Source organism: Xyrauchen texanus, chromosome 45, assembly GCF_025860055.1.
Source record: "Xyrauchen texanus isolate HMW12.3.18 chromosome 45, RBS_HiC_50CHRs, whole genome shotgun sequence".
NCBI lineage: Eukaryota > Metazoa > Chordata > Actinopteri > Cypriniformes > Catostomidae > Xyrauchen > Xyrauchen texanus.
In genome coordinates, this window is record NC_068320.1 from 16,827,955 (window position 1) to 16,848,910 (window position 20,956).

The 20,956-nt window shown below is 42.4% G+C and overlaps 1 protein-coding gene across 9 annotated transcripts in view; it reads right to left on the reverse strand.

Annotated features, from left to right (window-relative positions):
- The window catches only part of LOC127637385 (neuronal cell adhesion molecule-like), a 79,580-nt gene that overhangs the window by 42,222 nt on the left and 16,402 nt on the right, over positions 1 to 20,956 (reverse strand). For 6 of the 9 annotated variants that reach the window (XM_052118415.1, XM_052118414.1, XM_052118410.1 and 3 more), the window contains exons 2-3: positions 12,130 to 12,207; positions 3,404 to 3,475 (exon numbers count right to left, since the gene is read on the reverse strand). The exons of 1 other annotated variant lie outside the window; for it this stretch is intronic. The gene's annotated coding sequence lies outside the window, so the exon portion shown is untranslated. Of the gene's footprint in view, positions 1 to 3,403; positions 3,722 to 12,129; positions 12,208 to 20,956 lie in introns of those variants that run through there. 2 more of the 9 variants (XM_052118411.1, XM_052118412.1) reach the window with 2 other exon arrangements.

The following is a 20,956-nucleotide window of genomic DNA, read 5'->3' on the forward strand; positions in this document are numbered from 1 at the left end:
CCCTAGTGTCGCTTCACCCAACACAGCGTCGGAGTGAGCAACAGACGGGAACTGAGATTGTTTATATATATATATTTACTTTATATAGCGCTTCCATCCAGGGCTCTGATGCTGTATGAAATGTCTGAACTCTCGCGAGACATTCGTCATGCGACAGCATTGTGATGCGTCAGCTGCTGGCAGGAAACGCTTTTTAAAACTTAATAACGTTTTAATTATCCATTTATTTTTTACACAAACATATCGATTACTTTTATGCTGCCTAAACGTCAAAGTGCTCACACCCGTGTACTTGCATTATTAGGACCTGACAGAGCTCTATCTTCTCCTAAAAGTCTTCTTTTGTGTTCTGCTTATGAAAGACAGTCATACACATCGGGGATGGCATCAAGTGAATAATGAGAGAATTTTAATTTTGGGTTGAACTATTCCTTTAAGGTTAGGGTTATATAACTTGTCATGTTATTAAATAGTATGCATAATAACAAAGGGTGATTTTTAAATAATGTTACTATTCTATTTCTATGTAATCTAAAATGTCTTTATATGATCTGTTTTTGAAAATCCAAAGGGATAGGATGAGTCGGCTCAGTCCCCTCTCTGTTCCAACTGTTCAGCATTCAAATAAGCTGAGGTCATCTGTCCACAAACTGCATGTGGGTGAACGAGAGCTTTTACAGTATGTGCAGCCAATCATAGCCATTTAGAGAGTTCAAATTGTGTTTGTCCCACACTCAGTTATGATTTGATATTGTACATGTGATGCCATCTAACTCTTTTGTGAAAAAAGTGTGGAATTTTCAGGAAAACATTTAGCTGTAGTTAAAAAGTCAGCTATTAAGAGTAAAATTCTGCATCACTAAACTAACTTTAATAATATTAGAAAAATTAAGCACTCCTTGTGCTCAAGGTGCCTTGATCCTACCATAGAGGAAAAAAATAAAAAGGTCACTCTTACTTTATATCTCAAAGATGTGACTATATTTCTTGTAATCGTGAGTTTATATTTCAGATCTGCAACTTAATTTTTTGCAATTATGACTTTATATTTACCAGTTTACATCGCCTTATGTATAGAAATAAAATCTATAATTCTGTATTATTGTATTGAGCAGAATTGCATCTCAGAAATCACAAATCTTGAGGCAGATGGACTTAAACAGCAGAAGACCATGTCGGGCACTTTATTAGGACCATAAAGTGCTCATTGAGTGTAAAGTCGCAATTGTGAGATATATACTCACAATTCTGAGATATAAAGTTGCAACAAAAGGATGTAAAGTCGCAACTGCGAGATATATGAAAAAAAATCACAATCATAAAGTCCCTCATTCCTGGCAAGAACCGACTTCCATAATACAGTAAATCACTATGTGCACTTTTTGCACACGCAAAAATGTGTATTCTGTTATCACTACAAACCAGTATGAGTGTCTATCTTTTGTTAAATACAAACATATAATATAGCACACACATATTTTATTGGACTACTTTTATGATGCTGTTATGGTGCTTTTTAGTCCTTTTTGGAGCTTGAGAGAACCAAGGCCTTTTACTTTCATTGTATAGAGAAGACCAGCATGAACATTCTGCAAAATATCTAATTTTGTGTTCCACAGAAGTCATACAGGTTTGGAACGACATGAGGGTGACTAAATGACAACATCATTTCTTGGGGGGGTGAACTATTTCTTTAAGCCAAAAATTATGCTCTGTCTCTCTCCAAAGACACAAATATTAAACTTTAAATGTCAAACAACAACCACATCAGCAACCTTAATCAAGACAATGCACACAGCATGAGATCACTGTCTATCTGTGTTTCCTACAAAAGACAGCAGAGCTCTGTAGCCATCTGAACCTTTCTCTAATGGGCCAGATGTTCTCAGCAGGGTTCATCATTAGAGAAGAATCACATTCAGACTCATTCAGTTCAATTTCCCTGCATTAAATCAGAAAAGATGATGTAAGACTTTACTGATCCCCTTGGCTTTCTGTAGAGGTGACTCACTTGTTGACTAACACTGCTGACAGCAAATTTGTGCCCTCGGAGGCCAAATCTGCCTACTTTAGATGACAGAGCAGCATATGCCAGTTCAGCTGCACAGTCAGCACATTTACTCATCACAGTTTCAAGTTTTTCCCTGCAACATCTAATTTTTATTGTTCTATATGTTTTAGAGTACTTTAGATTTGACACTAAAATATATTATTTAAATAATTTATTTACAAAACACAAATTTTATTGTAGTATAAAAAGGACTGCAAATTACTGTTTTATTAAATGTGAAATATGAAATATGCATCAAACAAAAATTCAATAATAAGTTAACTTCAAACTAATATTAAATTCAGTTAAATGTTTAATTGTCACATAAAAATGTATTAAGTAAAAATATGAATGCAATGTTCAAGTATATGACTCTGTAATTATTATTCTAATGGCTTTGAAAATATAGCATCATAACAATGTTGTAAAGATTAATATGGTACTATACAAATTGTATTACAGGCCAGGCTTAAAATGCAACACAGAACGTTCATACTCTGTCTCTACTGTATATCCACCAAGGGGTCCTTAGGCAGAAAAAGGGTGCAGACCTCTCATTTAAAAGACATAGCCTTCTGAATAAATTATCAAAGATCTGTGATCAAACACAAATGTACAAAGAACCCAAACCAGCAGTATGGAGGAGACCAGAGGCATAATAATGGCTTCTGCATGATAAGCATGATAAGCCTTATCAAAGTTTTTGCGATTATTGATTATGCTCAGTGTGTGTGTGTGTGTGTGTGTGTGTGTGTATGGACATGTTTATGTGGTTTATGAGGAAAACATTTTAGGTTACAAACTGATAATTACAAGGGTATTATGCTAGAAATGTGGTTTATGAGGACATTTATAGTGTCCCCATAATTTAAAATGCTTAAAAAGATATTAAATGATGTTTTATTAAAAATACATAACGTTTTCTGTGAGGGTTAGGTTTAGGGGTTGTGTTAGGGTTAGGGGATATAATCTATAGTTTGTACAGTATAAAAATCATTATGTCTATGGAAAGTCCTCATAATGATAGGTAGACCAATGTGTTTGTGTGTGTGTGTGTGTGTGTGTGTGCGTGTGCGTGCGTGTGTGTGTGTGTGTGTGTGTGTTTGTGGCTGGTGTGGGTGACATCAGCCATAAAATGCTTATTTTTTCTATTCTACTAACAGCTTTTTTAGTTTCTCCTTTAGATCTTAAATGTTTCACTATATGAGAACAACCCATTAATTCTTTTTCATTTCAAATCATCTTCTTTTGTGTGCTTTTCTAAAGATCTTTCATCACATCACAAAGTCACTGAAAATGGAACAAATTGCATAGTTCAAACAAAAAAGCACCATCCCGTGAGCCACATCTTACCTGCTCAGACTGTAAGAGAGAGTGAATCCTCTTGTTTGAACCAGATGTCAGTAGCTCAGAGGGGTGTGGACACTGTAAAGAAAACAATGCCACCTTTAAATAGGGAACTTTGTTATGACAGACTAATTTGTCAAGTAACCTAAAAACATGAGCTTCATATTATAACATTTAAATTAACTGGTTTAATTCCAGTAAAAAATATTGTTTAGGATGACTCAATCAACCTGACTGCTGTACATAAGGTCACACCAATGACAGGATGAAAAATAGTGCCGTAAAGGGATAGTTCACCCAAAATTAACATTTCTGTCATAATTTACTCACCCTCATGTTGTTCCAACCCTGTATGACTTTCTTTCTTCCATGGAACACAAAAAATTTTATGCAGTTAACCTCAGTCACCATTCACATTCATTGTTTGGAAAAAAAAAAGATGCAGTGAAAGTGTGTAGTGACTGAGGAGTGACAAACTTTCCTGTGTTCCACAAAGAAAGTAAGTCATATTGGTTTGGAACAACATAAGGGTGAATGGACTCTCTGTAGTTCACAGGAAAAAAGACTCTTAAAGTGGACCAGAGATGCAACAAAAAGATGGACACATGTGCTGACCACCACCTTGCAGCAACATCCAATAAAACACTAAAATCACATAAAAATGTTTATTCTATGGTCCAGTGTGATTTCTAAAAATGATGGACTGAAAGCCATGTCTTAAATCAGCAGAATCACTGCATGCAACAACACCCCCCTTTGGCACTTCTACATCATATGTGCTGGTTCATGGTCGTGCATATATCAGTGCTCTCCCTCGAGAGACACGCATTAATTTCACATTAATAGAAACATGCCCCCCCCCCCCCCCACACACACGCACTGCGCTTTTGATGGGAGATGGAACACAAAGGCGCAGTGAGGGAGAACCACACTGCTTTACTGCATTGTTTTCAGATTTTAAGGTGAACTGAGGAAATCTCCAGACCCTCGAGAAGCTGTCACAAACAGCTGCTGTCTCACAGAGAGATGGAGAGAGTCAGAGAGACAGACAGAGAGAGAAACAGGCTATAAAACTGAGAAAAATCACACTAACTACCTCCCACCTCTCAGAGCTGACCTGAGGTGTTGTCATGGAGACAGGCTGCATGCCAGCACGATAAACAGAGAGAGAAAGAGAGAGATGGAGGGGGTTCTGAGAATGCACTGTAGCTAATGTTGAGAGACAGACTTAAAAATGCTTTATCATCAAGAAGAATGATCAATTCTTCTATCTATCTATCTATCTATCTATCTATCTATCTATCTATCTATCTATCTATCTATCTATCTATCTATCTGTCTGTCTGTCTGTCTGTCTGTCTGTCTGTCTGTCTGTCTGTCTACCTATCTATCTATCTATCTGATTGTCTGTCTGTCTGTCTATCTATCTATCTGACTGTCTGTCTGTCTGTCTATCTATCTATCTGTCTGTCTATTTATCTATCTATCTATCTATCTATCTATCTATCTATCTATCTATCTATCTATCTATCTATCTATCTATGGATAGGTAGGGTCAATACATAATATATTCATTAATGATAGGTGTTATGAGGAGGAGGGCGTGGCCGGGCCATGAGGGTGCACTTCTGGCACCAAGTCACCTAATCAGCGGGAGAGAGATAAAGGGGAGCCGGAGACGCCAGTGAGGGAGAGAGAGACACACACAGAGTAATGTTTGTGTTGGTCTTTTATGTTATGTTGAAGTTCATTTGTATCATTAAAACTTTATGTTGACTGCTCAGCCAGGTCCCAGCTTCCTCCTTTCCCAACCGAACAGAAGTCTTGTACATTTGGTGCCAAAACCCGGGAAGGAGGAAGAGCACGCTGTCCAGGAGAACTCAACATTGCAGTCTGCCGGGGACGGAGGGGTCACTGCTGTCCGCCAGGAGGTGGAGGAACCAATGCCATCCACCAGGAAGCAGAGGAGCCATTGCCGGCCACCTGGGGATGGAGGACCCACTGCCGTCTGCAGGGTCGCGGAGGAACCGCTGCCATACTCCAGGGGGCAGAGCAGCTGAGGACCAGTGAATGGCATGGATGGCGTGTTTGGGATGGGCGAGCCAATTTCTCTCTCTGTCTCTCCCTCCCCTCGTCACTCCCAGGGTCCAAGGAGGCGGGGAAGACCTACTGGCAGAAGGACGGCCGGAAGGGCAACACCTCTATATATAGTTTTATATACAGTATAAAAATATATATTACATATTAAACCAACCAGACATTCAGATAAAACAGGTTTCTCCCATCAAATGCATACACACTGCCATAAAAGCTTTTCTTTGTATTTTGCACATACAGACAGATTGAGAAAGCTTTGTCCCATCAGCATATACATGAATAAACAAATCAGCAAACACACAGAGACAAATCTGACTGTTTTTTTGGGGAAAGATGATACCAGGTGTGTACCATGCAATGGATAAAATGCTGCGTGATCTTGTTTTCAGAACCTGAGTCAAGGGGTTATAAAGGAAATATATCACCCTGGAGGTATAACTTTAGCCCACAAGGATTGAGGAATACAAATGTTGAGCCAAAAAAAATCACCCCAAAAAAAACATCAAAAACTCCCATGACCAAATCAGAACAAATCAATAAAACATGTAAAAAAAACACACACATTGCATACAGAAACAAAGGCTCCTTTGTGTAAAAAAGTGTTATTTCAAGCAGCCAGAGGATTGTTACCTTGATTCTATGGTGAGTCAATAGCAGTCCTTTTTCTGAACAGTTTGTATCAAGTGTGTATCTCTCTAACCATTCACACTGCCTCCTGTACCATGTGTGTGTCAAGTGAACACTCTGAAAGGCAGCTGATTTACACACACACGCTCAGACACACATACATATACACACAGACGGTGGCGTGTCACTTCTTTGCACCCACACCCATGTCCCTGCCTCCTAAAAACTCTGTGAGATTAACACACCTCATTGTCACTGTACAAAGAGGGTTAACGCATTTCCTGGTGCAAACCAAATGCATCCGTAGAGACTGAGGGATGGAGAGGGGAAAAGACAGAGAAAGAGATGGAGATAAAAAAAATAGATGGAGTAGGTCGAGTGATTTTTGTACATTTACAGAAGTGGTGAAATACATCAATAATGCTAACACACAGCAAAAAAAAATACAAATAAAATTCTTAATCATTATTTTTGTCTTGTTATCCACAGTATCCAGTAAAACTATCTAAACTAAAACTAATCTTAAAATAACACACATTTAATTGTGGAAACTATTTCTTTTCAGAGAGTATCTCTTGAATTAAAGGCATAGCAAAATGTGCAAGACTAATGGCTGGTTTCAATGTTTTAAAGGGTTCACCCAAAAATGAATATTTTGTCATCAGTTACTCATCCTCGTGTTGTTACAAACCCAAATGACTTTCTTCCATCATGGAACACAAAATGCATAATGTTAGTTTCAGTCAACTATCATTGACTCTTTTTTTATACAATGGAAGTGAATGGTGACTGAGGTTAATGGTGACACAGTCTGTCCTCATTCTATCTCACTTCTCAAGTACATGTTTTCAAGGATGTTTTGATATTTTTAATGGAAAACACGACTTGATTTTTGCAGTGCAGGTCCATTTGTTTTGTAAAATTTGTTCACAACATTTGCTTTAAATGGAACACATCTCTGATGTGCTGGAGATCTCAGTTACCGTCTAGAAGTGTTAAATAATTATAAAATACAAAATCAGTGCAGAGCTTCACCACTTAACTGACAGTAGCCTCAATCACTTACAGTAAGTCAGTCTAAAGAACCTATAGAGAAAGATTCAGAACAATTTTGCAGATCTGAGGTCGTCTTTTACAGCATAAAAGGAGTGTTCTTAGGCATGATAACAGCATTAATAACAATACCTTGTAATATTAGACACCAATGTTCAGTAAAGAGTAAAATTCATTAATAATATCAGTCAGATTAAAACAAATCTCTGCTACGTAATATACAGTGCCTCTCTATATTGTATATTTTTGCGACCATGAGGGATCATATTTCAGTAACTTCAAGGTAAGCTATTTTAAATGAGAATGTAGTGTTTTAGAGTAATATATTGAGGTAGACCCTCGCATGTTGATACAGTCTAGAGTATATATGAATAGAGAGAAAAGATCTGATTACTTTCCCCATCTCTTTGCCTTAATTTACCCTGTCTGAGTGTTAACATCCGTCAGACTGGGGTCCCACACACACAAATGCCCTAACAGAGCGAGTGCTGGAGAGCTGCACAAAAGGCCATGGAGAAGCCTTTTCACACAGTAGATTTAGCACACACCAGCTGGATTTCAGCATGGAAATGAATCGCCACTGAATTCTGTGTTATTTCCACTTTAGCTCTGAGGAGACAGCTATCCACACTAGCAACATTACCAGGACACAATTCCAACCAATCTTCCAACGGGAAGGAAACGAAAGATCTTATTTTTTTTTGGTTTGAAGTTTGTAATCACTTGATCTTGTGTAGGACCATGCATTTGATATATAATGTATTATAAATAAAAACATGTGCTTTATATAAATAGTTAGGTAGTTGGCATTTACAAAATGTCCATGACCTTTATTTTTTTTAATAAAACATCAAGATTTCAGGTTAAATTTATATGAATTTATAAAGGAAAGTATATATCTTAGGTCCTGGTCAACCTTTCTTTAATTTTCATATATATATATATATATATATCCTATATATTTTGCAGGTAGATAGTCTTTAGAGTTGCTATGTCTCTTAATAGCTAAAATTGACTGCATTGAATTTCATGCAACTCAGTTGTATAGAAGACAGAAACAAAGAGAAAACAGAAGTGAATTAGATCTGTTGGTATGATGCCACATACAGAGGTCCAACAGTGCAAAAAGAGAATGTTATTTTTATGGTAATGATGTGCTTTGAGCAAAGGCCACATGCAAGGAGAGATACGGAATGGCTGTTGGGTACCACACACTTCCGTACGGTTCTCGGATCCATGAGTATCTACTGGAATCAGCAACACTCACTGAGCACTTTTTATCAGTAGTTCGAAATTTTATGTAATCCTGCCATGATGATAATGTAAATGTGTCTGGCTCACTGTTGCTGGAGGAGGGCTTGAGGCGCGAGACTTGACCCTTGAACCGTATTCAATTACCCCCCTGGATTGTTGAGTTATTAATGAATAGATGGGAGGAGTTGAGGTGGTGGAGGGATGCTGGAGGAATTGTCACAGCATGGATGTAAGCAGCTGTTTATATACGCTTCCTCTGGCGATGTGGTTGGTCAGATTAAATGAAGATGCTTCTCCCAAACTTTGTTATTAAACTCCATTAGGAATACCTGTCTACCTACTCATTCATGTAAATATCTAATCAGCCAATCATGTGGCAGCAGTGCAATGCATAAAATCATTCAGATATGGATCAGACGGAAACACCTTGTTGATGAGAGAGGTCAACGGAGAAGATAACCACTCTGTACAATTGTAGTGAGCAGAATAGTGTCTCAGAACAACCTTGAGATGGATGGGCTACAACAGCAGAAGACCACGTCAGGCACTTTATTAGGACCATAGTTTTCTGTGAGAGTAAATTCATCAAAAGCATTTGTGTAAGATTTAAAATAAAAAAAAAAATCAACCATTAAAATTCTATAGACATCCTCAGTTGAACGCATTTAACCAGGCCAGATTTCTTCTATTTCGTTAGCTTATACTGATGCACTGTGTATGAAAGCTACCTTAATTAATTTTAGTTGCTGCTGACATACGTGCTTTCCACATTATTGACCTGCCTGTTTATATAAAGGCCACAGTTCTCTGAGAAAGCCAGACAATATAACAGCATTTATGCTTGTGTGCATAGTGGAAGAGTAGAGCATAGATTCACAAGGAATCCTCTGAAGAGATGTGTTAGATATAGGCAGGGAACTAATAGTGATCAGGTCCCGCTCACTCACAGCAAGTTGGAATGATCAGCATTCCCATGGAAACAATTAAGGTTCCCATGGCAATGCTGATAACACAAGCCAGCGACATCTGAATCAATCGAGGAAACATGTAAACACAAACTGGAACAAACCAGAGGACTCACCGAGACCGTGACACACAAAGGATGCAGCAGACTGCTGCGTAATCTGGCATAATTTACTGGAACTGTACAGCATCACTACACAACTGAAATATAGGCACTTCTCATTATTTATTCAGTATTCTGTAAATAACTAAATTTAGTTTACCAGCTGCTCTTTGCAGGTAATTTTTGTTGCAAACACAGACTATAAGTTATAATAGGTAAATTAACAATAAATTGCATAGAAAGTAGCAATGTTTGTGCTGAAAAAGAATAACAATTACTATTACCAATTATTAAATAATCATGGTGAACGCTATTTCAGGGCATTTATTGCATGGTTTAACTGGACTGTGAGTGGTTAGTGAAGAAGACAAAGGTCATATGGGTTTGGAATGCCATAAGGGTGAGTAAATTATGACCGTTTTTTTTTTCTTTTTTTTTTGAACTATTACAACACACAACGGCTGCATAACTTTTTTTCAAACACCCTCACCAGCCACGCCGATCACACAACATCATCACCATGGAGAATGTGGTGACCCCGACCCTTCAGACATTAAGCCTGCACTCCGGAGAGAAACTAATCTGGTTTTACATACAATGAGTGAGCACGCAAAGAACAAACTGAAGCAAAGAAGCAGACACAGAGTGAGTGTCTGCTAGAGAAAGCTGGTGGTAATAAAAAAGAGAGCGGGAGAGCTGGGGAACTACAGAGCGGCATTTCCCTCTGAGTGGAGCTATACATCTGATGTATATCTCCACTCGTATAGGGGAGAGGGGGCTATTAATAGCCCCACAAGAGGGTAGGGATTTCTTATTAAATAACTCAGATTGAGAAATCTACTCAGTGTGGCTTTCTAAGGCTCATGTGCCACTGTGGGCCACAGAGAGAATAGAAGTGAAATCTAGAAAAGGTGTAGCTGAGAGAGGGATATGAACAAACAAACAGTTCATTCATTGAACCATTTCAACATTCTTAATTCTGAAGGTTAGTGCACACTAACATAACAAACAGCAAAAAACACCAGTCCCAACAGTTGTGGTTTTATTGAATCGGTGTGGTTGGCCCTGTCAGTGTTTGTTGCGGCAAAGTAAAAATTTAAGTTTGATTTCCCAAAATTCCCCAACTTTAAGGGCTGTTCACATCAAACACATTTTTGTATCCATCTTCACAGTTTTTCTATTGTTTTTCATATGTAAACAACTCTAGACAGACGTCTTTGACTGTTGCGCTGCATCTCGCTCATGCAGAAGTGCAATGTGTAAAAAGAATATCAACTTTTAAAAAGTGCATTACAGGACAGGTTGCACAGTGTCTACCTTTTTTATCACAAGAATGCCTTCAGTCTCAATGGCCCCTTGGAATGTTTGGTCACTTTAATGCATCTCCTGTTACCACTTGTTTCATGACATACATCACTCACTATGTCAGTGTGTTACTGCATGATAATAAATTGCAACAAAGTCAGAAAAGACAAAGAAAGCACAGAAAAAATGGTGCGCTGTTTCTCCCAGATGTGGTTGAAATTTAATCTAAGCACAAAAGAAACATGTCAAACAAAATTATCTGTTATTTCAGTGGAATTGTATTAAAAGAGCTTCAGGTGTTCATGCTTGTGATTTGTGTTGATATCAGACACACTAAAGAAGATATGTGAAGCTCTCATTATTTTGTACAGTTTGTATCCACTTTGTATCCACTTCAGATCTGAGAGTTATTTCCTTTTAAAACAGTTTAAACTTTTGTTTTAGAGCAGCGGTTGATTGACAGGTGAGGAGTGGTGCTTCACTGCTGCCGGGACGCATACAGGATGGATCAGAGATTACACCTCAAATGCAATGCATTCATATGCATTTTTGACAACATTCATATGTGGTTTTTATGATCCGATCACAAAATGTTTTAGACCCTTTAGTCTTGTATTTAGGGCTGACCACATGTGATCGGATCAACAGAAATGCATCTTAATACCAAGTGGAAATGGGGTCCATGTCTCAAGACCAACCGTATGTATTGTATTCTATTTGTTTGCTCCGTCTTTGTTTTTATGTTGCATTTTCAAAAAAATAAAGTGTGCATTCCTATTCATCAAACACTCCAAACACTGAGCATTCTGTAGTTTTGCAGCACCTGAAATCTGCAAATGGTAGATTTATGTTTGAGTAATAATAATCGATTTCACTCATACATCCTTTTCCAGAAAATTAACTGCAATTTTCAGTAAAGAGGTTATGTGTGAATGCGACTTGTTAGAAAATACGAGTACATTTAGCACTGCTATTTCCCTGAATGAAAAATGTTAAAATTACCTGAAAATATTTGCTATGTGTGAACAGAATCGTAAGATTATCGGTTAGAGAACGTACAAGGTCAGGGCGCACTGATGTAAGATGGAGATGATTCAGTTACTCTAGTCTAGAGTAGTAAAAAAAAATGTATTACTCCATTCAATCAGAGGATATAAAAAATTATTTTAGAGCCGACTAAAGAGGAAATCTTTTAGTGGCTCCACAACTCAAATCTTAAGTCATGGAGAGCAGCTGATGGAAATCAACCGCATGTGGGCAAAACAATGACCACGTCGAAATGGAGATGCTACTAGCGCTCAAAGTGGAGAAAACATTTAACGGCACTCACCTCTACCTCACTTCGCAGTCGCTGTCTTTACAACGAAGACCTAAGCCCAAATGCACTCAGACTGCTTCTTTTGAAACCCTGAAACAAAGAAACAGCAACATCAAAGGCAACGCTCTCCCATACATCCATGTTTGTTTACATCTCTCATGCATCTTCTAGAATGGGGCCGTGTGGTTCCCCATAAGATTGTGATTGAATTAACTTGACAGCAGGAGTGATCCACTCGTTGGTTCGCTTAGTGTATGATACACAGTTTTTGTCTGTATCCATTTACATAGTTGGTAAGTGTGTGTGATAACTACGAACATCAAAAACAATAAAATTGAATGTCCAAAACTTTGCAGCATATTAGGGACCCATTTGGCTTATTTGTATCCATCAGGGTTGAACTGTCAGCACTGTCATTCCCCTTGTCAGACGTTTTGCTGGGACAAAGGACACAAGAGCAGAGGGAATAAATAAAACATCTTTAATTATTCAATAAACACAAAAGCGCTCCTGCGCCAGCTCAGTCGAGCTCAATAAGGAAGCCACTGGGGCGAGGATAGCGTGTTTGTCAGTGTGTAGAGCTGTGAAGGTCCGGAACAATCCCTAGCAGGAAGGTGTGGTGCGGAGCAGAGCCCATACAAGCAAATCTCCTGACACGCGGGCAGAATATCCAAGAAATCTTCCTCAAGCATGATCACCAGGGCTATGGTGATCTGATGGGCACACACCACTCTGAGACAAAAGCAACCAACAGAACGGAACTCTACACTAAACAAGAGGACAAAGTAAAGGTACAGCAAACAAGAATACAGCAATGACACAGGGAAAACACAAGGGAAAAATAGGGAGTGTAATCAGAGAAAGACAGGTGGAGCGGGTGAGTAAACCATTTCTGTAATCAGTGCCTCTTCGGGAGCGATCAGCGCCCCATGGAAATGGCAACTATGCTCCAACTGTGACACACAAGGGAGAGATAAAAACAAACAACAGAATGAATCGGCTGGTAACCAAGGCTACACTTAAAAGGTGACAACCCCACAGATGACGACGGCTACGAGTTGTGAGCATACCTGACCCAAACTATATTCTCACTCCAAGAAGAAGGGTTTTGGGAGGCCATTCATCACAGGGTCTTTTCCAGTTGTTGGTTAGCTCGCTCCACTTGCCCATTAGTCTGGGGATGAAACCCAGAGGATAAACTCATTGTAGCCCCCAGCTGTCTGCATAACTTTGCCTAAAAACATGACACAAACTGGGGACCTCTGTCAGAAACCATGTTCACCAGGAGGCCATGAATACGGAAGATGTGATTAATGACCGCTACCGTTGTCTCCCTCCCTGAGGGTAGTTTGGGGAGCAGATTGAAATGAGCCGCCTTCAAGAACTACAGTCAAAATAACTGTGTTGCCATTGGGTTTGGGCAGTTACAAAATCCATGGCTATGTGCGACCAGGGTCTCGAAGGGACTGACAGTGGTTGGAGGAGCCTGGCCAGGGAACTACAGGAGGTCTTATTAGTTGCACAAACTGGACAAGCGGCAACAAACTGGCGAATGCCCCGCACAAGCGAAGGCTACCAAAATGCTGTCTATTGTTTGAGTATGAGCAACCCCTGGCTGGAAGGACGTGTGTGCGAACTGATAGCGGATCAAACAGTTTACCAGCTGGGCATGAGGCAGGCGATGCGGTGTTACATAGCGCAGTCAGATTTTAGCCACCACATCCCAGGATACCATGCCACCACTCCAGGAGCGGGGAGGATGGTATCCACTGGGGCGGTGGAGGGTTTGAAACATCGAGAATGGGAATCAGACTTTGTACTCTAGGTTCTTGTGATAAGTCCAAACCACAAAAGAAATCCCCGAACCCTCTAACCCAGGGGTGACCAACTCTGCTCCTGGAGAGCTACCTTCCTGCAGAGATTAGATCCAACTCTAATCAAACACACATGAAACAGCTTATCAAGGTCTTTAGGATTACTTGAAAATTACAGGCAGGTGTGCTGGAGCTAAACTCTGCAGGAAGGTAGCTCTCCAGGAGCAGGGTTGGTCACCCCTGCTCTAACCAATGACGCCACTCACCCAAGGCCAACCGGACAGCCAGTAATTTCCGGTTACGACATCATAATTCAATTCAGCAGGAGTGAACTGGTGTGAAAATAATGTACAAGGATGCATCTTTCCACTCCAACACTGGCCTCTGACACATCCACCACGAACCATAAAGCAGGGTCAAGTGTAATTAAAATGGTGCGGTGGAAAACCGCTCCTTGAGTTTTGCAAAAGCGAACTCTGCCCGCGAAGACCAGCAAAAGTCAGTGGGAGAAGATCAGAATATCGCAGAGATAAACGAAAAGAAACAATCGACCATGTCACGAGCCCTTGGAAGACGCTGGGGACATTGACCAATCCAAAAGACATCACCAAATATTCAAAGTGCCACCTATGGGTGTAAAATGTCATCTTCCACTCATCCCTCTTCCTAATACGGATGAAATGGTAAATGTTGTGTAAGTCCAACTTCGTAAAGACACACACCCACTGCAAGAGTTTGAAAGCTGAGGATATCAAGTCAAGTCAAGTCAAGTCAAGTGGTTTTTATTGTCGTTTCAACCATATACAGTTAGTACAGTACACAGCAAAACGAGACAACGTTCCTCCAGGACCATGGTGCTACATAAAAACAACAAAGGACCAACACAGGACCACATGAGACAACACAACAAAATAAAATACCTATATAAAATACCTATATATACCTATATAAAGTGCACGTGCAAACATGTGCAAAGTACGGGACAGTACAACAAATTACTGACAATGAACAGGACAATAGACACAGTGCAGCGCCGACCAGTACTCAGTAGTGCAAAAAACGTAAACATAACATACTATGAGATAGTGTTCTATGCACATAGCAGTTATTGAGGTAGCAGACAGTTATAAAGTGACAGTAATTAAAGTGCAACTCAGGACATGTGTGTGTGTGTGTCAAACCAGTCTCTGAGTATTGAGGAGTCTGATGGCTTGGGGGAAGAAGCTGTTACACAGTCTGGCCGTGAGGGCCCGAATGCTTCGGTACCTCTTGCCAGACGGCAGGAGGGTAAAGAGTTTGTGTGAGGGATGTGTGGGGTCGTCCACAATGCTGGTTGCTTTGCGGATACAGTGTTTTTTGTAAATGTCTTTGATGGAGGGAAGAGAGACCCCAATGATCTTCTCAGCTGTCCTCACTATCCTCTGCAGGTCCCAAACCAGGCAGTGTTGAGGGACCAGGTGAGGTTCTCCGCCAGGTGAACACCAAGGAATTTGGTGCTCTTGACGATCTCCACAGAGGAGCCATCGATGTTCAGCGGAGTGTGTCCACCTTGTGCTCTCCTAAAGTCAACAACCATCTCTTTTGTTTTGTCGACATTCAGGGACCGGTTGTTGGCTCTACACCAGTTCATCAGCCGCTGCACCTCCTCTCTGTATGCTGACTCGTCGTTCTTGCTGATGAGACCCACCACGGTCGTGTCATCGGCGAACTTGATGATGTGGTTCGAGCTGTGCATTGCTGCACAGTCGTGAGTCAACAGAGTGAACAGCAGTGGACTGAGCACACAGCCTTGGGGGGCCCCAGTGCTCAGTGTGGTGGTGGTGGAGATGTTGTTCCCGATCCGGACTGACTGAGGTCTCCCAGTCAGGAAGTCCAGGATCCAGTTGCAGAGGGAGGTGTCCAGGCCCAGCAGGTTCAGCTTTCCAATCAGGTGCTGGGGAATGATTGTGTTGAATGCTGAGCTGAAATCTATGAACAGCATTCGAACGTATGAGTCCTTATTGTCTAGGTGGGTGAGGGCCAGATGGAGGGTTGTGGCGATGGCATCGTTCGTTGAACGGTTTGGACGATCACGCAAACTGTAGTGGGTCTAGTGAGGGGGCAGCTGGGTCTTAATGTGCCTCATGACGAGCCTCTCGAAGCACTTCATGATGATGGGTGTAAGTCGCGACGGGACGGTAGTCGTTGAGGCAGGACACTGAAGACTTCTTTGGCATGGGGATGATGGTGGTGGCCTTGAAGCACGTTGGAGCGACGGCGCTGCTCAGAGAGATGTTGAAGATGTCGGTAAGAACATCTGCTAGCTGGTCTGCACATCCTCTGAGCACTCTGCCAGGAATGTTGTCTGGTCCAGCAGCCTTCCGTGGGTTGACTCTACGTAGAGTTTTCCTCACATCTGCCGTGGTAAGACAGAGCACCTGGTCGTTGGGAGGAGGGGTGGTCTTCCTCGCCACCACGTCGTTCTGCACTTCAAACCGAGCGTAGAAGTCGTTCAGCGCATCTGGAAGGGAGGCATCTTTGTCACAGGCAACTGATGTTGTCCTGTAGTTGGTGATGGCCTGGATGCCCTGCCACATGCGCTGCGTGTCACCGCTGTCCTGGAAGTGACAGTGGACTCTCTGGGCGTGTGCGCGCTTTGCCTCTCTGATTGCCCGTGACAGTTTGGCCCTAGCTGTTCTTAGGGCTGCCTTATCACCTGCTCTGAAGGCGGAGTCTCGGGACCTCAGCAGCGTGCGCACCTCCGCAGTCATCCACGGCTTCTGGTTGGAGCGTGTGGTGATGGTCTTGGAGAAAGTGACATCATCAATGCACTTGCTGATGTAGCTGGTCACTGATGCTGTGTATTCCTCCAAGTTGGTAGAATCGCCATATGTTGCAGCGTCCCTGAACATGTGCCAGTCAGTACACTCAAAACAGTCCTGAAGACCAGAGATGGCTCCTGCTGGCCAGGTTTTCAGCTGCTTCTGAAGCGGTTTTGTGCATCTGACGAGCGGTCTGTATGCTGGAATTAACATAACAGAGATGTGGTCTGAGTAGCCGAGGTGGGGGCAGGGCTCCGCCCGATATGCGCCTGGGATGTTTGTGTAAACAAGATCAAGCACGTTCGCCCCTCTCGTTGCAAAGTCCACATACTGATGGAATTTAGGGAGCACTGTCTTGAGATTCGCATGGTTGAAATCTCCGGCGACAATAAGCAGTCCGTCGGGGTGAGCGTTCTGCAGTTCGCTCATAGCCCCATACAGTTCACAGAGCGCTTCCTTAGCGTAAGCTGGGGAATGTAAACTCCGGTTATGTAAACAGTGGTGAATTCCGTGGTAGATAAAAGGTCTGCATCTAACAGTCACAAGCTCCAACAGCGATGAACAGTAACTAGAGACTAGCATAGAGTTCTTGCACCATTCCGTGTTGATGTAAACACACAAGCCACCACCGCGAGTCTTACCGCAGAGAGCTGTATTTCTGTCGGCACGAAGCGAAGTGAGCCCGTCTAGCTGAATGGCGGCATCCGAACTCTGTCGCTGAGCCACGTCTCCATGAAAACAAAGACGCAGCAATCTCTAAACTCACGCTGCGTAGCCTGCTGGAGTCGGATATAGTCCAGTTTATTGTCCAGGGAGCAAACATTTGAGAGCAGGATAGACGGGAGAGCCGGCCGGCTAGGGTTTGTTTTTAGCCTAGCATGAACCCCCGCCCTCTTGCCGCGCTTCCGCTTTCTCGCACACCGCTTACGACGTCCTCTCCCCCGGCCACCGGCATCAGGCGACGCCGAGGACTGGAGGCCTGGTCTCCGCAGCAAGCCGAGTACGCGTAGCGCCTCCTGCAGGTCATCATGCAGCTTGGTTTTTGCATGAGTCTTATATTTTAGTAGTGTCTGGCGATGGCAGACATGAACACCGGTTGCTCCGATGTCCATGTGCTGCAAAAGTCAGGCTTTTTTAACAAAAATAGCACCATTGTGGATCCGGAGTGGCCGCTGCGTGCTACCGCGCCGCCATCTTGGATCAAAGCATCCAAGTTGCAGAGAGTTTTTTAACCGTAACGTCATTCAGCCCCCTATAATCTATGCAAGGTCTAAGCGTGCTGACCTTCTTCACCACGAAAAAGAACCCCGCCCCTGCAGTTGTAAAGAAAGGGCAGATGAGACCGGCTGCTAAAGAATCATTTATATACCCATTCATGGCCTCCCTCTCAGTGGCCGAGAGCGAATTCAACCATCCTCGAAGTGGAGACGTGCCAGGAAACAATTCAATAGCATAGTTGAACAAGTGATGAGGAGGGAGGGTCGAGGTATGGGATCTGCTGAACACAGCCCTCAAGTCGTAATACTCCGGCAGAACACCCGAAACATCTGTCGGCTCATCCTGCAATGAAACACAAGACTGGACAAGGGAGACAGCAGAGTTAAGACAGTGTGAAGAACAGATGGAGCTCCCAGACAAAACAGAGTTGGTTGCCCAATCTATGTGAGGGTTGTGTGTTAACAACCAATGGTGTACAAGCACAACTGGGGTAGCTCGCAGTTCATATGAGGAAGAATGACAGCTGTCCAGAGTGATTCCCGGAAACCACAATAACAGGCTTAGTAGAGTGGGTGATTATAGACAGGGACGTTCCACTAAGTGGAAAGTGTGTGCAGTGATAGGTTCATCCAGTCGGAATATAGAAAGCCACCATTGAATCCACCAGAGCCGAGATAGAATGACAGCTCATATCATTGCCAGCAAACTGGAATATTTTTGGGATTTGTCTGGGGGTGTTGCGCTCGCCAGTAACCCCCTTACTACTGACAAGCGGGGTCTTTTAAAAGACAGGTAGCAGAGAGGTGGCCAGATTGGCCACAAGTGAAGCACAAACATCCAAGGGGTGGCCGCTGCTTCTCCTTAGGTGACACTGGGAGTCTGCCAACCTGCATTGGTTCAGGAGTAAGATAAGGATCTGGAGAGGCAAGAGACGGAGTTGTCAGATGGTGAGCCTCAGTGGTCCAGGAGGACAAGTATGGGCATCTGAAATGTTCTCAACGTTGAGCCAGGCGCTGATCAACTGGAATGGCCAAGTCCACCAAGTCATGATATCGAAATCACTGACTTTTGACACTGTGGCATGGGGACGTGTTTGTGTGTCAGTCTGCTGGAGTGAGAGAGCGGTAAGGCTTTTCACCTGGTTCATAATTACCCCTAACACCATGCTCTCTCTCTCTTGTAGCTCTCTGGCGTGCCTTTTATATCTCCTACATTTCATACTGGACAGAGTCGGATAATCACCTCAGAAAGCGCTCACATATAGCGTGGTCATTCCAGTCACTGTAGGCAACCAGAGTGCAAAACTCAATCGGAAAGTTCACTACCAACCGGTTCCCCTGGGAAAGTCTAGATAACACCCTCCCTGCCTCCCGGCCTTGAGAAGTGTGATCGAAAACCCAATGCATGAAGGTTGTCCCACATCACCATTCCCCATTCACCAGCCTTCCCGGAAAGGAGAGTGATTGCACATGCAATCTTCATGGTGTTTGAGGTAAAGTAGAGGGCTGCATGGAGAAGAAAAGTGAACATCGAGAGAGAAAAGCCCTTACAGATCCCTCACCCGAGAATTGTGATGAGAGAAGGATTCGCACATCGGATCTGCTCGTTGAGGTGTGTGAAACATTCGAAGGGGGAGGAGGTAAATCCTGCGCAAGTTAGGATCAGGAGGGAGGCGGAGTTGCTGAACTGGGAAGCCATCATCTCCATGGTGCGGTTAGATGCGGATATCTACTCTTGATGTCAACCAAGCAGAACCCCTTGCTGTGACAGGGCGGAACGAATAACAGTCTCCTCCACTGGGTCCATAGTGATGGCTCGATTATTCTGTCAGACTTTTCGTGAGGACAAAGGTCCCAAGAGCAGGGGGAATAAATCAAATAGTCTTTAATTATTCAATAAACACAAAAGTGCTTCTGCGCCATTAGGAAGCCACTGGGATAGTGTGTTTGTCAGTGTGTAGAGCTGTGGAGGTCCGGAACAATCCGTAGCAGGAAGGTGTGGTGCGGCGCAGAGTCAAAACAAGCAAGTCTCCCAATACGCTGGCAGAATATCCAAGGAATCCTCCTCGAGCACGATCACCAGGGCAATAGCAATCTGATGGGCACACACCACTCCTTGACAAAAGCAACCAACAGAACGAAACTCCACACTAAACAAGAGAACAACATTAAGGTACAGCAAACAATAATCCAGCAACAGGACAGGGAAAACACAAGGGATGAAATAGGGAGTGTAATCATAGGTGAAGCGGGTGAGTAAACATTACCGTAATCAGCGTCTCCTGAGGAGCGATCAGTGCTCCCATGGAAATGCAGACTACGCTCACCGGCTCCACCTGTGGCACACGAGGGAGAGACAGACAACAGAATGAACCGACAGACACAGGAGCCATGACACTCCTGCCATGTGCACGTCAAGTGTGTGCTCGTCTGTGAATCTGATGCATCTGGCAGCGACAGACACACAGAGCATAGAAGGAGTACACATGCAAAATGAATCTCTCAGTCCTCTGTGTTGATTTCCATTAAACAAAGAGGCACTACTAAACCATCAGTGACCCGCATTCAAATTTACGTTCGTCATGAGAGGTATCATAAATCAAGCTGGTCTGACAGGCTGCAAGAGTGCAGAGAGATTTCAGCATTGGGGAGCAGCAAAAATATTGGATGCCTTTACACTATACCTTACACTTTACACTTGCTTTCATGGAGACAGATGATTGAGTTGATAAGAAAAATAAATATGCAATTGTCTCATTAAACACGTTAATAATGTTAATATGAATAATTAAAGAATAAAAAAGAATAGCATCTTGTTCATGAACCCAGGAACATAAATTGAGAATTAGATGTTGCAATAATCTGACATTTTTGAAGACCTCTAAAAACTTTTGGTAAAAAGAAGCACCCTCCAGGGACAGAAACTACTCCAAACTACTGCTTCACTGTATTCCAATTTTATTGTATTTTTTTTTTTTTTAAACAAAGGAAAGAAAAGAAAAGCTGA